Below are 23,824 nucleotides of genomic sequence, written 5' to 3'. Positions count from 1 at the left end.
CTTATACTGCACTATCTCCACATTATTTATATTTGCAAATGCAGGCCAACTTTGGAAAGAACAATAAAATTGTTTTTGTTTTATACCCAGTGTATGTAATGAGTCTTCTCCCCTTTAATCATTATAAGTTACAGTAGGACAAAATTAAAATGATTCTCACATGCGAGGAGTTGTTCATCTGTCATGAGAAAGAACAGGTTATTCCACTCCCCTTTGAACATCTGGTATTTTTTCCTGAGGTAAAATAAAAGACATTTCCAGAAGCATGAACAGCGCAGGTTTGAGGATACACTTGTTGTAAAGCTGATGTCAATGGGAAGACTGGTTTCCTTTCTTGGCCCTACCATGAGAATATTTCAGAGAGCTCAGACCAATTTCCTAGCTTTCCTGTGCCCAGGATCAAGGAAAATGGTAAAGCTGAGGAAGATTCCGAATAAGAATAATGAGTCAAATTTGTGAAACACACTTTATTTTTTTTAAGGTGGGATGGGTTATCCCAAATGGAGTGCATGAGAAGTGAGTAGATGGATTATCCATGTTTTTTTTTTTGAGTGGAATGGGTCATCCGTTCCATGCACAGCAGGTGTGTGTTGATGTAAATGAGCTTCCCCTTGCTCCTCCCACTCTGCTCTTCCAGCCTGGCTGTGATGTGGAGAAGGCATCCTTCCTGAGCTCATGACTGTAAATGGGCCACATGCTTGATGCAAGAAATATTTAATAATGCAGCATCGCTGGGACTGACTGTACCCCTGTCACAGTGCTGGCCTTTCTCTCTGGATATTATCAGGTTCAGTCTATTCATGCACCAAATCTTCTGGCATCTATTTTTATAAATGACCCTGCTTTTTTGAAGCTGTTCATCATTTCCAGAAATGAATTCTTCTCCTTACAGCAGATATTTCCTTCCTATTCTTACTTAGAAATGTAAGTTAGACAGTTCCTAATAACTGCAGCTCTTTGGTATGGTAATATGCCATTAAGAGACTTAACTTTTAAAATTAGATGAGATGAGACTTATTGAAAATGCAATTGCCATTAAGAACTCCACTTCTAGGCCTGCCAAACACGGGTGTGACAGCACTAGCAGCAACAGTAGCCAAAGAATGTGACAAATTCAGGTGACATCTCAATTCTCAATTTCCCTCCCATGAGGAAGTTTTATGGTGTGTGTGTGTGTGTGTGTGTGTGTGTGTGTGTGTGTGTACTCCTGGGTGGGCAGGACTGAATACCATGTAAGTACTCTGTTTACACGAGGGTAGGCCCTCACGAGTATTTACACATTCAATTGGCTCAAGTTGTTTGAAGTGGTGCTGCTCTCTGCAGTGTATGTATAGCTAAACTGTCTAGCATATGGCCTGCTGACTTCAGAGCCATTGTCTTGCGTAATTCTAATGCTCACAGTTACATTATGCTCTGAATGAATGGTGCCTCCTGCAGTTGTGTTGTGGCTCTGGCTATCTTGATTCCTGTGGCCCATTTGCTGCTGTTCTTCAAAAAGCAGTCCTTTGTATAGAATTCCCTGTATAAAAGCTTCTGTGTCTTACTAGAAGTGCATCCAAAGTCATTACCTAGGTTTTTAGCTACAGCTGCGCCCCAGCAGTGAGCAGCTCTTCCCCAATGTCTACTATTGTGCTTTGCTATGTCCTGAAACAGCATGTTGGTCCACCCACTCTGCTTCCTATTAGCATCTGCTTCGATTTTTTTTTTTTTTTCCTGGAGTGCTGCAGTGGAAAGGGAACCTTGCAATTAAATCCCAGCTGTGCCCCTGACTGTGCGTTCATAAACTCTTCAGTCTCAATTTCTCCATCTGTACAATGGAGAAAATAACACCAACCTCCAAGGATTATGAGATTAAATATGACGCTACAGTGGCTCTGTAAAGTGGCATTTGGATCAAGTACATTTCCCTGAATTTCCTTCTTTGTATGTTTCTGGACAGGGTGAACTATTAATACAAGAGAGATTCTTGAGTGAGCTTGGGAGGGTAGGAGGGAAGTTGTAGTGCAATCTACATCATTTTCTAGTTCGAAGATATTGTTGCTTATCTGCTGGCTTAGCTCATTGGTCTCATCTGTAACTGCTCCCTCTCCCCCTGGGTTCTCCTTCAGTTTCTCAGATTCTTGATCCAGATTGTATGTTTAGCTCTGTGATGAAGGACCCAACCTTCTGGACGATGCCCATATTATCGTGATCAGAGGCAACAGCAAATGGCAAATTCCAGTCCATTCTCACGGGCTCCAGCTTGTGCCTGTGCCTTCAGGCTTGTCCATGCTCTTCTTCACTTTACATCTATCTTCTCCTCCCCACTATGTAATGGGGACTTATATTTTCAGCATCAGATTTGAAAACAACAGCCTTCCAGGGACTACTTATCTAGCTCCCACAGTGCATAACTCAAATTTCTATAACACATCCTTTAATAAATAAATACACACACACAGAGCTATATCTTTTGGCGGTTTGGTTCCCTGATTGAACTTTAGTTGACAAAGATATGATATATAAAGTACCAGGATTATGGGAAGCACTAAATGATGGATGGATGGATGGATGGATGGATGGATGGATGGATGGATGGATGGATGGAGTGGATGGAGTAGATGGGTGAGGTGGATGGAGGGGGCAGATGGATGGATGAATGACACAGACCTACTGGCATGGATGAGGGTGGATAAATTGATGAGGTAGAAAGGAACAAAAAATTTATTGAGCACCTACTATATATCAAAAACTATACAATGTGCTTAGGAGACAGTTGTGTAAAAGTCAGAATAGGCCCTTGTTTTCATAATTGCAGTTCAATAGCTTTATTTATCTTTCTTGATAACTTGCTTAATTCTTGATGAGGATCATTTAAAGGCTATATGGCATAGAAGTGATGCTGAGATTATTAAAGAAGGCAAACGAAATACATATACCTTCCTTTTCTTTTCCTATATCTTGGCCTCATATCTGTACCACAGTATATGCTCAGTAAATGTTTAATGAAGAAAGCCTAGGGCAGGTTCAACTCTCACAGCCCCCTAAGGTGACTGGGCATCCATTCCTGTAGTAGATATCGGGTGCCCATTCCAGGACTGAGGAGCAGGCTAGCCACACTGACCAAGTGTTTCATTCCCTTGTTATTAATCCCTTTCACAAGGAACATTCTGACCAAATAGGAATCTCTAGTTAAGGTCTCGCTCTTTTTTGCTGATATAATGTTTTAGCCATTTCCCTGGCATAAGTTAGTTTGTGATCTTGGGTTCTTCAGAATTGTCATCTCTTTAGAATGTGACACTGACTTGGCCATATTTTTGTAATGTATTGTGTGTCCTTAATGTATAGGATATCCAGAGGAAAATACACATTGTAAGGAAGGCTCTGGTGTAGTTACTGCTTACTAGAAGTTATGCTGAAAATATATAGCAAAATGATGGCATGGGCAACAAGTAATCAAAACAGGTGTATGGAATCCTAGAGGTCCCCTGCTTTGCTATGTCTTAATCCTTAAGTTTCTGGGCTCCAGGAAGATTCAAGAGGTCCAGGGGAAGAACCAGGTTGATTGAATATTTAGGTTGGTCCTGAGGAAGAATGAGGGGCTCAAAATGGAAAGCTGTTATTATTAGAAACTGATACAGATGAACTAATGCACACCAGCTAAATATCAACTCTGTGCTCACTAGCCATGTAATTCTGGCTGCTGCCACAATAGTTTCATAAGGTTTATGTTTATACCATTAACCCAACGATTTTATAAATTAGGACTTTCCAAAGCCACCCAAAGATTTGTTGAGAATTACTGACCCCACGCTTTGCTATACTATAAATTAATTACAAGAGATTTCTGGCTTAATGAAGGCATCTTATCAAGAGAACAATCTCTCTTTCGGTCGAATTGTTTTCTCTGTTGGTTTGGACTCCACTGATTATTGTTGCACACCACTGTTCTCCAGGATGTCATATGCTTGGTTCTCATCTAGCTCCCTGCCCCTCTTCCCCCACCCCTTACTTCCTACCTCATATGAACTTTTGAATTGTTCCGTTTACAGCTCCTGATAGAAGAGGTTCTTTGACTGACTTGTGAAGTGTCACCCTACACATGCACAGCTTAGTACTGGGCAACAGAAGCAAGGGCACCCTTATGCAGTTTCTGGAGCTCTGTTTCTGTGTATCTCCCTCTTATCCAATACTGTGCCCCTCAGATTCCATCCCCATCTGCCTGATTCATCATTTCTGATCTCAACTCAACATGATGGTCATTCTCTGCTCAGATTACTGCTCCCTGACCCACACCTGTGAAGTGTGTCCAGGTGGAAAGCCAGGGACCGGGTAGGCTTATTGTTTCCTTTCTCTGGAGATCACAGTCCTAGGCTGCAGGTAGCCTAATGTCTGAAAACTGTTGTGTCATAGGTTTTGTTTAGTTTTCTAATTGTTTCTGGTGGGATGGTAGATCAAGTCTGGTACTAGTGATTCAGAGAGGTAGAAGCAGAAGCTCCACTTTGGTTTTTGAGCCAGGAAGAGCTACACGGTGCTTCAAGGCACTGCCTTCTTAAACTGGGTGCTCCTGGTGGGTGTGCACACAGCCTTTTCGACACACTGTGGCAAAGGATGGTGCAATTTAAACTCCCTTTGGAGGAAAGAATCACTTCCTAATTAACATCCAAATTGAAAACTGCTTTCCTACTTTGGAAAGAAAAATGGATGCTATGATATTTCTGACTTCCTATGGATACATATCATTAGACAGTCTGTGTTTTCCTGGCTGCAACAGCCTTGAGTGCATGGGTGCTCATTATTTAACATTTTCATGCCCAGGGTCATGTAAGCTGCATGTTTTTTTCATGAGTACCCTTTTAGCACGTAGCAACCAACATGGAAACCCTTCTATCTAAAGAGATTTGTGTCTGGGGGCCTCTCTGCCTGGTTCCAGAGAGGACTGTAGGAATAATACGAATAATTCACATTTGTGTATCACTTCATAGCTTATAAAGAAAGGCTTTCACATCATTATTTCACTGAATCCTCACAAGTAGCCTGTGAGGTAGGCAAGGTAAGTAATATTTTTCCAAGTTTACTAGAAAAGAACTAACAGGGAAGGACTCCAAAATTCTGCTGCAGATGGTTTCATAACTTTATTCTGAGTCCCTCTGGTACCATTTAAAATACACGTTAAATGATAAGTGCCTATTGTGATTGTTGAATTAATTAAAGTAATATAAATCCAATTTTGCTGTTTCAAGTGTTGTAATTTTTAAAGAAATAGCCTATGTCCATTCAAAACTGTGTTGCAAATGTGTTCTTTATGATTCAGTTCATCCTTCTGGTGGGGAGCTAGACTCTTCACACTGTGAGGCCATAAATCAAGCGCCACCACGTGGCAGCATAAACAAATTGCAGGCATAGCCTCTAGTAGGCCAATCTTAAAATCCTTGTTGGTTACAGCATACAATCAAATATGGCCAACATTGCTGTAGACACAGAAGAATAAGGAATGAGGTGGGACTTTTAGGAGACTGTGGGTAAAATCTCATAGTAGATACCACTGGATTCCCTACCCAAGTCTCACACTTTTTCTTTCTGAATTATTCTCTAGCTTCCTAACTTAGAGGAGTGACTTCTCTCAAAGCCAAGGCAAGACATTTAATCAATCAGTTCTACCTAGACTGAGTACCCACCACGTGCCCAGTTCCATGCCACACATTGGAGATACAAGCTGCGAAAGCAAATCTTTGAGGAGACAGGTAAGTTCATATATAATTGCAGCAGGTTTCAGCCAACAGTAAGTAGAGGAAATGTCACTCTATGATCTTGTAATGAGTGAGGTTTTGTGGCTTACAGATGACTTAGCTGTTTGCATAGGGATTTGTCTTCCATTTCCTAGGAAGGATGCAGCCTCTGGGGTCTATCGACGGGGCACTGAGTCTTCTTATCAATTCCATGTTTGCAAAGGAGAGCATTATGTGCCACAGTTGGCTGGGAGAGAGTGCTGGCTAAAGGAAGACATCAATATAAACAGTCTACCCCTGCTGATGGGAAAGGAATGGGCCAATAGCCAAAGATAATAGACCTTCCTATGTGAATAGAAGATTCTTATTTAATAATAGTAACAACATTAATATTAGCTACCAATGATAGTATACCTAATAGGAGCTAAATATTATGTCAGGTATACTGACATACATACAAGATAACTGTTGTTATCTAATGTTACAAATCATAACAGTGGTGTGGTAAATATGAGAGTTGAATTTCAGACCGTACTGATCTGACCCAAGGTGTCTACACTGACCCTCAGACAGTCATAATAAATACTATTGAGTGACTGTGTGTCTGTTCAGTGATGGTATTTTAGCTAATATTGAGTACGTTACCCTTATTGATTTCCCTTTTTCCTATATTAAAAGTCTCTACTGCTGTACTCAAGTCAGCATGCTTGGAAGTGTGTGGTTAGTATATGCCTGTGGAACTTGCTGGAGTAGAGATTTTTCTCCCTTTCTGAGTGAGGGGCTATTGCCAAGAAAAAAAGAAAAAAAAAAAGAAAAGCAGGCAATTCCTATAAAGCAGTTTTGGCTCTTTGGGTCAAGAGGTTTGATGCAGAAGAATTAAGTGAATAAATGTTAGTTTGCAGTAAAATGGAGTAAAAGGAAGAGGTGAGGGGCTAGAGATGGTAGTGGAAGCGAAGAATAGTTATTAGGCTATTTACATCTTCTCTGTGGCTTTCCCCCTGCTGTCTGGCTGGACATGATCTTGAATAAGTAGCTGCAAGCGCTGGCTGGTATCTTGCCTTGCTCAGTAAATATGTTCAATGGACAGGGGAAAATGATTATTTCCCATTGCACTGTTATTAGAAATGGAAGTCCCCATATAACAGAAGCAATTTTTCGGTTCTGTTGAACTGCAGTTTGCTACCTTGTGAAAAATAAGGGCTGTGCAAAATATAGACCCTGAGTATGACAATTTCAAACTTTAAACCTTCAAAGAAAACTCACGTTTTTTTCTATGTTTTCTATTTAAGGTTGTATGAATATATATGGAATTCCATATATATGGCATTAGGGGAAATTAGAAAATTTAAAAAATGAGAAACCAAGGAAACCTAAGTTGCTAATTTTTTTTATGCTATTTTAGGGAATATGCTCTCTCTCTCAGCCTTTGTTTAGCTCAGCACAATGAAAAGAAGCTGGTCCAAGTGGCTTTACTGAAAGGTTAGAAAAAAAAAAATCTTTAGATCCTTATCATTCTTCCCTGTCTGCAGCTCTCTCCCAGATGTTGCCTTATTCATTCACGAAGTAGCAGTAATACCCTGGAAGGTGCAGAGCCCCAGGGCCTTGGGGAAGTACAGCACCAGCTCAGATCTCGTATTCTTAATTCAAGTTAAGGTTGCTATTTGTCCATAGACCGATTTCATTTGGGCCTCATGCCTCCAGGCCTGTACTCATTTGTGTGGCATATAATAGCAATTCCCTTCTAGCAGAATATAACCTGGAGGGATTGCGTTCTTGCAAAAGGCTAGGTTAGTCCTTGGAAGGTGGTCTGAGGAACAAATGGCCCAGGAAGAAATTGTCCATCTGACCTAGGGTGTCATGTCTCATGTGTTGTTTCAGTCTCACCCATCTTACAACAAACTTTTAGCATTAGGGGGTATGGCAATAAGTTAAACTCTCCACCTTCAAGGATATTATAGTCAAATAGAAGGGATGGACTTGCAAAAGAGCAATTTATGTACCATAAAATGATTGCGGCAAGGTGGGAATAGGCAAAAATATGTAAAGCATACAAGGAAGGAGCCATCCATCCATCCTCTTTTACCAAAAGGACATTCATTTCCATAAGTATTCCCTCTCCCTTCTCATTTGTAGTTAATCAGTCATTCCTAACTCATTACTGTCTCTCAAACTCACTTAATTCTTTCCATTCTCACAACAGTATCGCATTTTACGAAGCCCGCATCTTCCACTCAGACAATGGCAGCAGGCTCCTTACGGGTCTCCCTGCCTCCCATTGCCTGCCACACATTTTTCTCTATATTTAATCTTTCACTGGATCTCCATTGACTTCAAGAAGATTCCCAAGGAAGCCCTGGCTGGGATCACTTCCTTGGCTCTCTTTCATTAATGACACCGATGTTGACTGAGCACAAACAATGTGCCAGTCCTCTCTGTAGTACTAGCCAAGGTTGTGGCAGCTGGCTGAGATAGTCCCCGAGTAAAGCTGAGTTACCTATTTATCAAATGAGTTCAGAACCTTCTCTAACTACTCAATAGTTTTGTTGGGAAAATAAAATAAGGTGCCTATGAGAATGCCTCAAAAACATGGAAGTATGCAGGTAAGGGCTTGTCATGGCTTATCCCAGGGCATTTGAGAATCTTATGGAAGTGTTGCCTCCCTCGTATGGAAAAGGAGAGTCTAATACCTTTGAAAACAACTTGTGTATCTAATAGCTGCTCCTAAGGCAGCTTACTGTGCTAATTAGAAAGGTCTGGGTTTAAGTGCTGGATTTACCATTTTTTAGCTCTGTAACTTTGAGTGAGTTCCTTAACCTGCCTAAGCACACATCTCTTCACTGTAAAAAGAGGATTATATTAATCTGGGGACAGAGCCAGGAGTCCAGTTTCCAGGCTCTTGGCCTCACGTGGAAAGGTGCTGGCTCAGGTAGTAAATGGCCATCAACTGTGATTGGATGGCCATCAGCTGTGGCTAGTTGGCCGTTAGCTATAACCAGTGAGCCATTGGCCACTAATATAACTGCTGTGGCTACACTAGCAGGAAATGGGGCCTAGCAAGAAGATGGTGGCTGAGCTAGCAAGAAGATGGTGGCTGAGCTAGCAAGAAGATGGTGGCTGAGCTAGCAAGAGCGGATTGCAGTTAGCAAGTGAGGTTGGTTGGCAGAGAGAAGTGGACAGCAAGTAGCGGATCGTGGGGCTTCTACTTCCTGTGTCTCCAACCCAGCCTCCAGCGAGAATATAGTGATATGACTCCCCTACTTATGGCTCCGTGGGTGTTCTTTTTGGTCTCATCATATCCTGCGTTCCTATGTGGGGAGCAGGAGCAGAGACCCTGCAGGCCACCCGCATGACAATTAACACCCCCAGTTTCTTGTGAGGATTGAATGCGACGATGTAGGGAAAGCATTTAGCCCAGTGCCTAGCATGTAAATATAAATGCTAAATAAATGCCACCTGCAATTTTTTTCTCCCTTTGAAAGCCAGGCATTTCATGGGCCAATGTACAATCAAGATTGTGAAAGGTGTTTTGCAATTATGTTATCTCAGAGAGGAAAAAAAATTAAAAAGGCCATCAGTGAAAGTCAAATCTGCACAGAGCAAATCTGCCGAGCAGTGTGTGATTGGCTGGGCAGTTTTCTGGCAGGCCAGGCCCAGGTGCATCGGTGAATGCGACAGGACAAAGGTTCACAATGTGTAAAGTGCAAGCCCCTCTTTCATGGAGGACACTTGAAAAATGCTGACTTCTTGGACAGGGAAAGTATGCTATTTGGTTTGAAATATATGTGGATATATGGATGTATTTCCCCCTCTTGGGGCTTATCAAAAAGGCCATATTTTTTAAAAAGTTTAACTTTTTCCCAATCCAAATTGGGGTTGTGTTTAAGTTAATGGCTCCTGGGGAAAGATGTATGGCTGATCCCATTCTGATAATGCTCTCCAGAGACTCCCTTTGGAAACTTCTGCCTGACGACAGAGCAAGAGACAAATCTGCTGAGATCGCTCAAGCAAAAGGAAAGCTATTTTATTTACAACAAAGTTAATAAATCCTTTCTACTGCATTTTCAGTCCCCTCTTCTTAAGTCGGCAGTAGGAAACCTCGTAAGGGGGGTATGTATGGTGTCCCTGTGCACACCTGTCTAGAACATGCCCCTGGACAGTACAGCTGGGGAAACACACAGCCTGCATGAACCCAGAGGATTCTCAACTCAGTCTGACCTGCCACAGCTTTTCTGTCTCCCTCAACCTCCTTTTATTTCTTTACTTAGTTAAAGAAGCACATTGCCTAACGAGCACAGAGCAAATCCCTATGAATCTATCAGTTTTCTTCCTTGTTTTCTCTTACTCCTTCCTTTCTTTGTCCATGCCTCCGTTGCTTCTCTCCTTTTCCAATTGTTTCCTACTTTTCTAGTTCTTTTTTTTTTGGTATCCTTTCTTTCTCCACCAGTTTTTTTGTTCTCTGACTATATTTACCCCTCCCTTTCTTCCCTCCCTTTTTCTTTCTTTCCAGGAATTCATTGAGGGAGAGTGAGATATATTCTTTAAAGGTTAAAGAGAAGGACTGTCATTCTCCAGGCTGCACCTGTCCAGTATCAGAGAAGATTGGTCCCTTTCGCTGTTAAAGTCTTTATAAAATGTTGGTCACAGGATTGGGGTGATTCTGACAAAATTACACCTAGTTTTTTGTGTGTTTGTTTTGCTTACTGTTTAGAAAAATCTTTATCCTTTCATTTAGTTTTTATATACTGCACGACTGCCTGAGACAGTATTTAATGTGTGTAGATTACAGCAGTCTTCTAGATCTGAGGTTACTAATATTTCTCAGGCCATGACACCTGAGAAACAGAGGATTGCTGATAATACAATTCAGTTCTATAAACATTTACTGACTGGCTCCTGTGTGTCAGATACTGTATGCACAGAGATGAAGGTGAAGATGCAGGCTTTGCCTCCTAGGAGCTCCCAGTCTCAGTTCAATGTGTGGTGCTAAGTGCTAAATTATCAGTATAAAAAAAGTGACACTGGAATATAAAGGAAAAGATGATGATGATGATGATGATGATGATGATGATGATGATTTTTTAGTGGGGAATGAATGTTATGGAGGATGAACAGCCCTAAAGAGTGAATAAGACCTCTATGTGTTGTGATGGGAAGGGTAACTTGTACAGAGGGAACAGCCTGAACAAAGAAATGAAGTCTTAAAATACATAGTGTATTTCTGCCATTAATTAGCACACTAGTGTGAAAAGGGTAAGCGATAATAGAAGTGAAAGATGAGGCCAAAATATTTTGCTGTAAAATGATTGTGAAGGTTCCAGGTTATAGAATTAAGACTTTGCTATAGGTAATATGTTGGGGGATAATTCTGGTAACATCCCTACAGAGGGTACTGCATTGTATATCACCCTATGTGATAACAATTTTTTATGATAGTGGGAGATGTTATTACATTTTGACTATTTTTCCTAAGTGAAATTTGTCAAACTGTTTTGTGTTTGTTCCTATAAGATATCTGCATTTTTGCTCCAGGGAGAATAACAATACATGCAAATCCTCTTCTTTTTTGGGCTTCAGTTTTTGCTAAAAACCAGTGAAATTTAACCCCAGGGACTAGTTCTGGTCATAAACTCTGTTATTTGATATCTGATCTATGCTATTTGTAAGCTTGCAAGTGTTCAGTAGAAATGTGAACACTGAAGTTTTTCACCTTCAAGCAAAAGGCTGAAAGCAATTTAGGAAGTTTCTAAGTATAATTCAGGCATTGCATTTAATAAGAAATAAAAAGATGTGGGTAAATCTGTTAACTGGTTATTATTCCTTGACATCCCTGATGTTACCATTTCATTACAGTGAAAAGAATCAAAATTTAGGTCTAGCCTAAAGGGGTCCAGTTTGGGGCCGATTCCCTAAACCTTTCTTGCCCTTTGAATTAGAAGGAAGCTTAGAGAATAAACTGGCTGAAGATAAGGAGACCTATTAAGATACAATGGCTGTATTAGAGATAAGACCAAGGAGTAACAAAAGTAATGGAAGGATTCCAAAAAATATTTCAAGAGATCATCTTCATACATGAGGCACTTATTGGAAGTGGAAGATGAAGGGGAAAGAGGACTCAGACAAGTTTCAGAGGGTTGTCTATTTTGAGAATAAATTGATACTGTTATTAGATAGGATAGAGAACTCCGGTGAAAGAGAAAGGAAAAGACTTCTTTTGGTTTTGGGCGTGTTGGGAATGGGGTGTCTGGGTTTTATCCCAATAGAGAGATTTAGCAGACAAATGGAAGTTTGCATCTGGTGCTCAGGAGACAAGCTGGGCATGGAGAGAAAGATTTTGGATCAACCAGTATACAGACAATGAAATGGAAATAGTAATGCACAGGGAATTAGGATTCTTCAATCAGACCGAGTTTGTAATGAACTGTCTGGATGAAATTGGACAGGTTGACAACTGACCTTCCTGGACTTTAGTGTCTTTCTCTGCAATCTCCAAGTTTCCTTCTGTAAACTCGGTTGAAGTGTACAAAGCAATGATGGCAGGTAGAATCTTTTCCTGGCTTTGTGTCCTGCCTCATGATTTGTATGGTGGGCCCAGGGAAGGGAGAGACTGAGAAAGTCAGAGTGAAGCTTGTGGGCTGACTACTTTGTGATAACTCTGATGGAACTTGCTGTTTGGAAAAATGTTTATCATGCTGAAAAATGACTTCAATCTTCCATTTCAAACACTTCCATATATTTCAAGGAATGAATGAGATAAAATAATTGCGCTAAAAATAAAAAAAAAATCAACAAAGCAATCTACTCCAAAAGTGCTGTTCATATTTGAAAAATAATGCCAGTTCCTTTGGTTCAACTTAGGTGTGCGAGGATTGTCAGGTTGCTAAGGTGTTCGGTCCAGTGGAGTTAAAAAAAACAACAAAAAAACCACAAAAGCACAAAACACTGAATTCCTTTGTCAACACCTGGCCTTAGTGACTGTCAATCTCCAGTTCCCCAAGGGATTGTCATGCTGGGCGGCCTGTGGGGTCTCTGCTCCCTCTCCCCACATAAGAACACAGGATATGGTGATGCCAAAAAGGAACACCCACAGATCCATAGGTAGGGGAGTCATACCACTATAGTCTCACTGGAGGCTGGATTCACATGATGTGCGACCTGCTGTCCGCTTTTCTGCCTACCGACCGACTCTCCTTGACTCCACTCGACTCGACTCCCCAACGCAGCCACAACAGTTATATTAGTGGCCAATGGCTCAAGGGTTACAGTTGATGGCCAACTAGCCACAGCTGATAGCCATCTACTACCCGAGCCAGCACCTTTCCACGTGAGGCCGAGAGCCTGGAAACTGCTCTCTGGGGCTCTGTCCCCACAAAGAGCTTTATCTTCCATCGGAAAGAAACCCCTGAAGTTGCATGGCGTGGATTAAGTGTGTGATTGATACCTCTTATCTCCACTCTTAGCTGCTGAAGAGATCAAATGGTCCTAAGTAGATGGCACTCAATGCTGGGCGTTAGCTGGGCAAACCTCATGAATCGTCAGAGATGAGACCTCTGTATTTATCAGTAAAAGGAGCAGGGAATTGGTAAAACGGTGGGAGAAGTCTTGTAGAACTGTGTGCGGTTAGGGAAGCAAATCCTGAAAAGGTCTCTAAAAACATTACACATGAAAGAAGAAACAAGTAAGAGGGAGAGAAAATGCTATTTCAAATCACAGCTTCCAGCTAAAGAGAATGGATCTTGCCCTCCCATGGGGACAGAGTCAGGAGTGCAATTTCCAGGCTCTTGGCCTCATGTAGAAAGGTGCTGGCTCTGGTAGTAAATGGCCATCAACTGTTCCTTTGGTTCAACTTAGGCGTGCGAGGATTGTCAGGCCATCAACTGTTCGGATGGCCATCAGCTGTGACTATTTGGCCATCAGCTGTAACCAGTGGGCCATTGGCCACTAATATAACTGCCGTGGCTATGCTAGCAGTGGATGGTGGCTGAACTAGCAAGCGTGGATTGCAGTTAGCAAGTGGGGTTGTTTGGTTGGCAGAGAAGTGGGCGGCAGGTTGCAGATCGTGTGAATACTGTTTCCTGTGTCTTCAACCCAGCCACCAGTGAGACTATAGTGGTATGACTTCCCCATCTATGGCTCCATTGTTCCTTTTTGGCCTCACCATCTCTTGCGTTCTTATGCAGGGAGCAGGACCAGAGACCCCACATGAAACACTGCATGACACCTCCCCTCACCCTTTTGCTGCTAAAAGAATAGATGATTTGTGTACCTTGGAAAGTTTGAGATATGTAAAGGTAGACCCAAATGGGGCGTTTGTTAATGAAGCAGTAGTTCTCAATCCTGGTACATTCACATCAGCTGGAGTGTTTCGTAAGCATGATAAGGCCCAGGTCCTGCTAGAGACTCTGAAATTCTAACTTAAGATGTCTGGGGGGAGCTGGAGCAGTTTGACTCAGGCAACTAGAACAGTGAAATTCCAACCTTTTTGGAAACAAGGGCCTGTTGGAGCCCTTGCTAGGAATATAGGTTCCTGTGTCTCATGCACAGACGGATTTAGTAAAGGAAACATGAAGGAATCCATATTTTAAATAAGCATCCAAGTCATTCTGATGCAGATGTTTCAAGAATAACACTTGACTAATCACTGAGACTAAGAATTTTATTCAGAGTTGGGAGCATCCTGGGGTGGAGAAAGGGAATGAGGAGCGAGCAGCATGGCAAGAAGTGGGTTGCAATATGGGATGATGTAATAAGTGATTTATTATTCTTGTAGTAGTAGGAATGATAAACTGTTGTAGATGAGCGGGATAAAACACTACAAATAAACACTACAAATGATAAAACACTACAAATAAAAATAATTGCATCTAGCATTGTTTGCATGCTTTACAGTGCGCCAGGCACTACTCAAAGCACTTTGCATGCATTAGCTCATAATTCTTGCAAATGTCTAATGAGTATAAGGTAGGTATACTTATTTATCTAAGTTTTACAGATAAAGAAAGTGAGACACAGAGAGGTGAGGTATTTTCGCAAAGTCACACACTGGCTCCAGAGTCCGTCCTCTTAATCATTCTACTACACAGCTCTGTGTCGAAGTGAGTGATGGTTAATTTTATGTGCTAATTTGGCTAGGACATGGTACCCAGATATTCGTCAAAAACTAGTCTGGATGTTGCTGAACAGGTATTTTTTAGATGAGGTGAACATTTAAGTCAGTAGACTTTGAATATAGCAGATTACATTCCATCATGTAGGTCAGTCTCATCCAATCCGATGAAGGCCTTAAGAGAAAAAAGACTGACCTTTTCTGAGGAACTTGAAGGCATTATGCTAAGTCAAATAAGTCAGTCACAAAAGGACAAATACTGTATGATCCCACTTATATAACATACCTAGAGGAGTGAAAGTCCTAAAAACAAAGTAGAATAATGATTACCAGGGGATGCCAGTAGGGGGAGTGGGAAGTTATTGTTTCATGTGTATGGGTTTTAGTTTGGGAATAGGAAAAGTTCTGGAGATGGGTGGTGCTCATGGTTGCACAACAATGTGAATGTACTTGATGCCATCAAACTGAGCGCTTAAAAATGGTAAAAGCAAATTTATTATGTTATCACGATCACTCAATCAACAAAAAAATCTATGAAAGAAAAGTATGTTACAGGAAAAGAATAGTGGGCAAAAAATCTAGTAAAACAGTTAAATCCTAATAATTGCTAATGACGAGCCTGTGGAGCTTATTGCTGCTTTTGAAGGACCTTTAAAATAGAAAAAAAGATAAAAATTAAGTCTTACTTTTCTTTTGAATTAAAAAGGGTGTATTGAATTCAATCAACTTGTGTTCAACAGAAATCCTCAACTGGCTGAAAGTGGGATATAAAAAAGCAGATGGTGGAAATGCCCCCGTGTTGGCAATGGGAATAGTAGATCAAGAGGGTAGAGGATTTTTGAGAGTTGAGGAGACCACTGTTGGTATGGCCACTCATGGTTCAGTTTCACAAAGTTTTACAAGAAACTAAACAAAGTTAACTTTGATGTCTGGTGAGCTGATTCGGATGAACCATTGGATAAGAAGGGAGCAAGTGGCAGATCCAGTGGGAATGACAAGGCAAAATAAAGATATGGAAGGTTGGGGGTCAGAGAGGAACATTTCAGATTTTCAGACCTTGACACAGTGCAATTCTATTGATAATGGAGTCAAAAGTGTTGACTTCTGTGGTAGAGAAGTTTTAGATAGGTCAGAGTTGAGGAAATTAAGGAATCACGAAAAGAGGATGGCAGAGAGTCACCAACCTGGTCTGTGATGTCACTCATTAAGATGAGTAGAAACGTGGAGGCAAGGAGGACCATTGAACCATAGCCTAGAGTCGCAGAAGGCACCTGCAGCATGCTTGGGGGTGGGAGTCTCGTGGTACCAGTGGGTAAGGTAAAGCAGGGAAGTGGAGATCAGGGTTATATCAATAGGTGTGGGAGAAGAAGAGACTTCCATTCATCTAGTTTTGTGGAAAGTGCCGAGAACAACATATTTTTGATGTCACAATTAATTTGATAGTATTTGGAATCATAAATGCCTGTTTCAAAACTGTACACATTAGTATGCTCATGTATTAGGTTGAGCCATATGACATACAAATATATGGTAATTGTAATAGAACTTTCAGGGACTCCTCACCTCTAATATCCTGACCATTAGAGGAAAAAAAAAAGATTTTAGGGATCTTTTATATATATTTTCAGTATGTCATTTTGGATAACTGATGAGCTCATTTTTTTTCTTATGCAGTACAGGAAACATTTCTTTCATGTAAGGCTATTATTAAGCCCAGCAAATGGAGTATGAACAAATGATCAAGACTTCTATTTTAGTTCTATATCTCAGCTAGCTGTTCAAAACTCTTCTCATAAAAAGTTTTAGGAAATACTAAAATTAGTCTCTAAAGGTGTTTTGTTTCTAGACCCAGCTGGGAATACTAGGAAGCTAGCCTAGTGTGAAATATTTTATCTTTTGGTTAAGTTCACTCACTGTGGTCAGATTCAAGTAACATTTATTAATTACCTGAACATTTTTTATTTACTAGCGCATGTGCTAAGTTCATTCATTATTCATATACCATTTTCAACAGCAACTCTTTCTGTAACCTTACACTATTAATTAGCTACTATTTCCTCATTGTCCAGATGGGGAACCAGGTTCAGAGAAGACAAGTGACTTGGTCATGTGTAATGTATAAAAAATGGAGCCAGGAATTAAACCCAGGTATCTTGGCTATAAGTCTTGTGTTCTTTCTGCTAGGCTATGATCCTTACATCTAAATGTCTAAAGAAAAATGAAAAATTACATCTAGGGTAAGATACTTGTGATAAGAGGGGTGAAATATTTATTGCTGAATTTGGCTCGTACATTTATATTTTCTATCATGTAGAAATTAAACTCTATTTCTGCATGACACTATATATGTCATAGCGTTGAACAAGAGGACCCTGTCATTGAGAGAAGTGGTGAGAAAATTGTCAGAGTATCCTGGACTATGGGAAGATGGTGGTGTAAGGGAATGGCCTGGATATACAAGAAGTGTAATGCAAGGACCTGACCTCTGTGACCTGTTAAGTTTGGGAACATGAGGTGTGTGTGTGTGTGTGTGTGTGTGTGTGTGTGTGTGTCCTATGAATTTTAACATGTAATTTGACACTACCTAGGAAGTACAATTTACCTGAAATATCTTATATATTTCCCTATTACAAAATTTGAACTTGTATAAAGTTTGTAAGATAGACCATGATCATCTATCCTACCAAAGGATTATTTAGTTTACATAAATATCATCACAGTTTAAATATTATGTGACTTATATCTGACTCTTAGAAACACATCTGTTATATAAAGCAACTTGCACTTGTCCTTTAGTGATATGAAAGTGCAGGTCTATATAAGTTTCTGGAGAGCATAGACCTTCTTTCTTATTTATCCTCATATAGAGATTCTTGATATTTTATGTATCATGAATCCTTTGAGAATTTGATGAAAGCTACGACTCTTCTTCTGAGAAGAACTATCTATACATGAATGCTAAGAATCTTGCATTCCATGCTAGGGATTCATGAACTTCTTGGCCCAGACCCCTGGCCCTCTGAGGGTTAAGAACCATTGGCACAAACTCCCTTGTGTAGTCGGTTTCGGATATATTTCTTTATGCTCCTCAACCTATGAGTATGGGATGTAAGGTGTGCAACAGCTCAACCTCATCTCCTAATTCACTGTAACTTCAGTCCCAGCCAAACCCCTCACTCTGACTAAAGGTAGGGGGAGGAGGCATAATCCCTGTAGAGAAATAGTCAATCGGTCATTTTCATGAAACCATTTCGACATAACTACTTTGGCTTGAAATTTTTGAATTAGACACAAGCTTAACACTACAAGATTTTGTTTCTGTGTTTTAAATTACCAAATAACATAAAACAAGATCTCTCACTCTGTCCCTGAGCCTCACTGCGTGATTGAGCCTCATTTGTGGAGAATGGATCAGAATGAGGTAAAGTTCAGATATGTGTTTGGGATTTAAAAAAAAACAAAAACAGAATGAGTCCGTAAACACATTAATTATGATAAACACCAGTGATTATACATTTTGACATGACTGATGTGTCTCAGCTGAAGGGAGGCACGAGAGGTGGTTTCTGCCAAGAATGTTTCTGGGGTCAGTGGCTTACAGAGTGGTCCCTTGTAAAGTTTGTCTTCAAGCTCAGGAATTGAACTGGTACATTGAAAAGTTTAACTTGTACATAGACAAACTCTGAGGCCATTTCCAGTGCGTATTATATTGAATCAAATTCCTGGACAGCCCTTTTTGTAGTAGCACATCAATTTTTGTAGCAGACATTGCTGTTTTTTTATTGATTTACCATTTCCTTCTCCTCTGACCACAAGAGAGGATTGCACTTTCCATCCCCCCTTGAAGTTCGTTGAGCCCGTTTGATTTTCTTTTGCCAGTGAAATATAGGTGAAGTAAAATTTAACATGCATGATTCTCTACCTCCTCTTTCATCTGCCTCACTGACCTGTGGAATTCCAGATGGTGGTGCCTCCGTCATGGCACCACCATCTGGAATTCCACAGGTCAGTGAGGGTGACATGGAGCAGAAGCCATTGCCGCCTGCAACAGATGCATAGCAGGAAAAAGAGAAACACTTTGGTTATAAACGATTAAAATTCAGGGTTGTTTGTTACCGTCGCATAACCTAGCCTGCTATGCCTGCTATTGGTATCTACTAAACGTACACAATTTTTATTGAAACAACATAAACAGATTAATGAGCTAGTGACTAGGTGGGACAATGGTAAAAGGGGAAATTCGTACGCCTTACGTTTAATGGCCAGCCTGTTCCTCTAGCAGCATCTCAGTCAGTTGTCCTGGGATTCTTGGCTATTCCACAAAGCAAACATGTGTGTGCAGACCTATCCACAGCAATGATGCCTTAGAGAATTCACAATGGCTGGGCTGGTCCAGTGGCCCAGGCAAATAAACACCATTTGCTTCCTTTCCCTTTTCATTTTCTCTGAGAAGTGGAGAGTGTTCGAGTCTTTTAGCTGCCTCCACTGGGACAGTGGTGACAGTGATCCTGTTGTTCTCAGGAGGCTCCATGTCATGGTTAAGTCACTTGAAACTGTTTAATAATCTGTGCAGGTCTCGTTGGGTCATGAAGTCCCAGAGCCACTTCCCCATGCATTATCTTCTGTCTCCCTCATTTTTTCCCATGAAGAGAGAGTCTCTCAGGATCCTTTAAAGTGTATCCATTACAGGCTTCACTACAATGGAAAAGAGGCTGGGGAAAGTGCTTTCACGATTAGCAGGCACAAACTGAACAAGTCTCAATAAGCGACAGCAACAAGGGATGAAGAGCTAATTCTGAGAGCCCAACAATTCATAGGTGTCACCTTCTCATTTGACAGAAGATGATATATAGGTCGAGGGGCAGACGTTGTCATGAGAACAAAGGATTTAGAATAAATGATCTTGTCTCAGAAACAGTCTCTACCATTTACCAGCATTGTGGCTGGAAACATCTGTTTAATCCATGCCGAGATTCTTCACGGGCACCGAGGGATGCAGTGATGCCTGCCTTGCATCATAACCCTGAGATGTATTTCAAAAAATGGGCTTTCATGCAATGCTTCTTTCATCTTGTTTCATTTCTACTTAGTCAGTAAACATTACCATAACCCAGGTGTCCAGACATCTCCGGTCCTTAAGGGTCACATTTTCCTTTAATGTCTAGTCAGGAATAATCTAAGCTTCCATCATACCTAATCTAAAAGGTCCAGTGTTTTCCCTGATTCCACTCTTCATATTTTTCTGAAAATCTCTGAGGGATGTGCACATAGATCACAGATGTATCTTGGCTGTCCTTGTCACATTAATCGGCTATCTGACCCCAGACTGCTTGTTCTGATTCTCTGCAGGCTCCCCTTGCTATTGTGTAACTGTCTCCTCCAAGCTCTAGCTCTTCATCCCTACACTGCCTTTTGCAAAATTTTGGCCCAGCACTATCCTTTTATTCCCTTAGCACGGCAAAGACCAGGCTCTGACAATATTATCTTGAAGGCTTAGGGACAATAGAAAATGATTTCAGTGTGGTGGTGGGGGTGGGGGTCGAGGGGAGGAAGGCTTACATTCTCATTGTGTGCTCATAATCACCAGACCCAATCCCTTCCAAATGCAAGGCTTTCCAAATGGTCTCTGCAGAGGTATCACCTGGGAATTGTGTCATATGAATAGTTTCTTGTTAAACACAGACCTAGTGAATTGGAGCTGGGCCTTAGGAATGTGTATTTTAATAAGCTCCCTATGAAGTAGTTATGAAGTCATTTCTCTATTGGAACATTGGAAAGGAATTGTTTAGGAACTTGTACTGTACTGCCATGTTGCAGGGACCAGTTTCTATCAAACCAAAAAAAAAATGATTTGATGATAATTCTCTGACCTGGAGTCTGAGCCTCCAATTTCTCTGGCATTAGACTAAAGAAACAGACAAATTGAACAATAACAACAGCATCAGGAACTGCAACTCCTTAATATCCCCTCAAATCACTGTTGTTTCCCTATTCAGCATCCATCTCCTTTCTTCTTTCATGCTAATGGAATCCCATTTGGTGGAGCATGATGTGCCTAGCTTTTGGTGATGAATTAGAATTGGTCCAACTGGATTGTGACTATCATGTCCCTTCTTTTGTGGCCTCCCTTACAGCTAGAGGTGGTCATATGACCCAAAACTGGGCAGTGAGATGTAAAAGGAAACCTGGAGAGGAGGGGTTTGGGGAAACTTTCATTTTTCTATCTTGAATATAGACGTGATAATTGGATAATTTGATCCGTGGCAATCATCTGCTAACCATGAAGGAAAGGAAAAGAAAATTACAGAAACATGGTCAGGTTACTAGACCAAAGTCAGGAACTGCCGACTCCCAGTCTTCTTGTGATGGGAGAAAAATGAACATCTATTTTTACGTCTCTCTAGCTCTCTCTCTGTTCTGTTTTGTTTTGACTTCTAAAAGCATTGCCAATCTCAGGCTATCCTCCCTATAAAGATACTATTATTTTAACCACAATGATAATAGCCTTTTATACTATACAGGCCTATTTTGTTCTTCACTACTGCAAATGTCCCAATTGCAGAATAAAATACTGGCTTAAATGAAAAAAATCTCATTGGTTTTTATCCCTTTGAATTGATGAAGAAGATTGTCCTTAAAAGTTTTTTCTAAAAGTTTGCCTCCCATTTCTGAAGAGGAAAAAGTGCTGTCAGCTTTTAAATATGCCTTTTCTCTTTACTCTCTGATCTCCCCCATCCCTCACATCACACCCCTATTCGTAGTTTCAGAAATTGAGTACCCTTTGCACCACAAATACATGGTAGGCAAAAATCTTCACTGGCATAATTCACAGTCTCCTAAGAAATTCTCCCATCTTTGAGAAAATATTTGAAAACCATGTATCTGAGAAGGGCTTAAATCCAAAATATATAAGGAACTATGTAACTCCTTAGCAAAAGAGACACGCAAACAACCCGAATAGAAATTTTTCCAAAGAAGACATACAAATGGCTAATAGGTGTATGAAAAGGTTCTCAGCATCATTGATTGTCAGGGAAAGGCCAACCAAAACCATAATGAGATATCTCACACCTGTTGAGGTTATTGTTATCAAAAAGAAATGAGATAAATGTTGGTGAGGATATGGAGAAAAGGGAACCATTGTACACTGTTGGTGGGACTGTAAATTGGTGTAGCCACTATGGAAAACAGTATCAAGGTTCCTCAAAAAACTAAGAACTACCATATGATCCAGCAATTCCTCGTCTGGGTATATGCTCAAAGGAGATGAAAATCAGTACCTCCAAGAGTTATCTGTCCTCCCATATTCATTGCAGCATTATTCACAGTAGCCAAGATATGGAAACAATCTGTCAGCCAATTGATGAATAGATAAAGAAAATATCACACACACACACACACACACACACACAGATAACACACAAAATGAAATATTATTCAGCCTTAAAAATGAAGGAGATCCTTTCATTTGCAACAACATAGATGAACTTGGCAGTCATCATGCTAAGTCACATAAGGCAGATGCAGAAAGAAAAAAGCTACATGATCTCACTTATATGTGCAAAGTAAAAAAGGCAAATGCATAGAAGCAGAGAGTAGAACTATGGCCATCACGGGTGAGCAGGTATAAGAAATGGGGGAATGTTTGTCAGAATGCACAAAGTTGCAGCTGTGTGAGATGAATAAGTCTAGAGATCCATTGAACAGTATGATGACAATAGCTAATAATACTGTAATAAACACTGAAAAATTGCTAAGAATGGATTTAAGACATTCTTTCTTATCACACCAAAATAATACCTATTTGAAAAAAAGATGTTATTTGGCTTGATTGTGATAATCATTTCACTGTGTGTGTGTGTGTGTGTGTATATGTCAGATGTACGTATATATAGTCATCATCTTGTACACCTTAAATACATACCATTTGCATTTAAAAAATAAAATAAAAAACAAGAAAAGAAAAAATTCTCCCATAACCACATGTATATCCATAATTTTGTTCCCTTTTCCACTTTGTAAAGCTAAGGGATCCTACAAACCTGTGGGACCCATTTCATGGGCACATGCAATAGGATCCATTGGCATTCCAGAAATAAATCCCCTTAGGCAGAGCCAACACGTATAAAATTACTGTAAAGAAGTGCTATACAAAGTCTGTTCCAGAAAATATGTTCTCCATAAGGTACTTCTGGGGGGGAAATAAAAGTGTTTCAAGAGCAAATGATGAGAGAAACAGTGTCTACTGCATCTCATTTTTGGAGATTTTTCCAGTCTTCATATTTCCTTGGCAACCACAAGGCCTTTGAACATGTGGCTCTTTCTCTAGAAAACTCTTCCCCTTTCCTCCTCATGTAGACTTCTCTTTCAGTTCTAGTGCCATTATCTTTCCCTGATGTTCCTTGACCAGAGTGAAATCTCCTCTTGTGCGTGCTTTATGCATTGTGTACCTCTCCAAAGTGGTGCTACATTTATAATTTTATGTTTTGTATAATTATGTGATAAATGCCCACTTTTTTCACTGGATTGTAAAGTCCATGAGGATAAGAACCACACCAGTTTTTGCCTAACAATGTATATTTAGAATCTGATGCATGGTGGGCACTTAATAAATAGCTGTTGATGAAATGAATAATCACAGGAGGCATATTTACATATTAATGGATTAGAACTATCCTTCAGTAAAGAAATAGGACAAACTTTGCGTAATTCTAGATTTCCCACAATTGTTTGAACTACAGAATCTTTTTTTCCCCATGTAACTCATTAACATCCTGCAGAGTGAAGGTTCTAAAACACATCTTAAAAAAATACTCTTTATAAAGCAAATTGGCCACATATTTTTAGTTTTAGAATCTGAACGAGTCCTAAAATGTATCTAGTTTAACCCATTCATTTAGCAAAGAAGGAAAATAAGCCACAGTGATTATGTTTTCTTTCTATGATCTTACAACTAGTTATTGACCAAAAAAAAAAAAAAAAAGTCGACTCTTCTAATGTCTAGTCCAGTGAT

At 40.3% G+C, this 23,824-nt stretch overlaps 1 long non-coding RNA gene across 1 annotated transcript in view; it reads left to right on the top strand.

The window, feature by feature from the left end:
• Window positions 1-23,824, top strand: part of LOC141571336 (uncharacterized) — a 264,152-nt gene that overhangs the window by 46,952 nt on the left and 193,376 nt on the right. The window contains exon 2 of the long non-coding RNA XR_012496097.1: window positions 5,576-5,723. This is a non-coding gene — a long non-coding RNA (uncharacterized LOC141571336). The remainder of the gene's footprint in view (window positions 1-5,575; window positions 5,724-23,824) is intronic.

The sequence above is a fragment of the Rhinolophus sinicus genome, linkage group LG04 (assembly GCF_036562045.2).
Source record: "Rhinolophus sinicus isolate RSC01 linkage group LG04, ASM3656204v1, whole genome shotgun sequence".
In the NCBI taxonomy this organism is placed as follows: domain Eukaryota; kingdom Metazoa; phylum Chordata; class Mammalia; order Chiroptera; family Rhinolophidae; genus Rhinolophus; species Rhinolophus sinicus.
The sequence above is the reverse complement of the archived record's forward strand: the minus strand, read 5'-3'. Positions and strand labels throughout refer to the sequence as shown.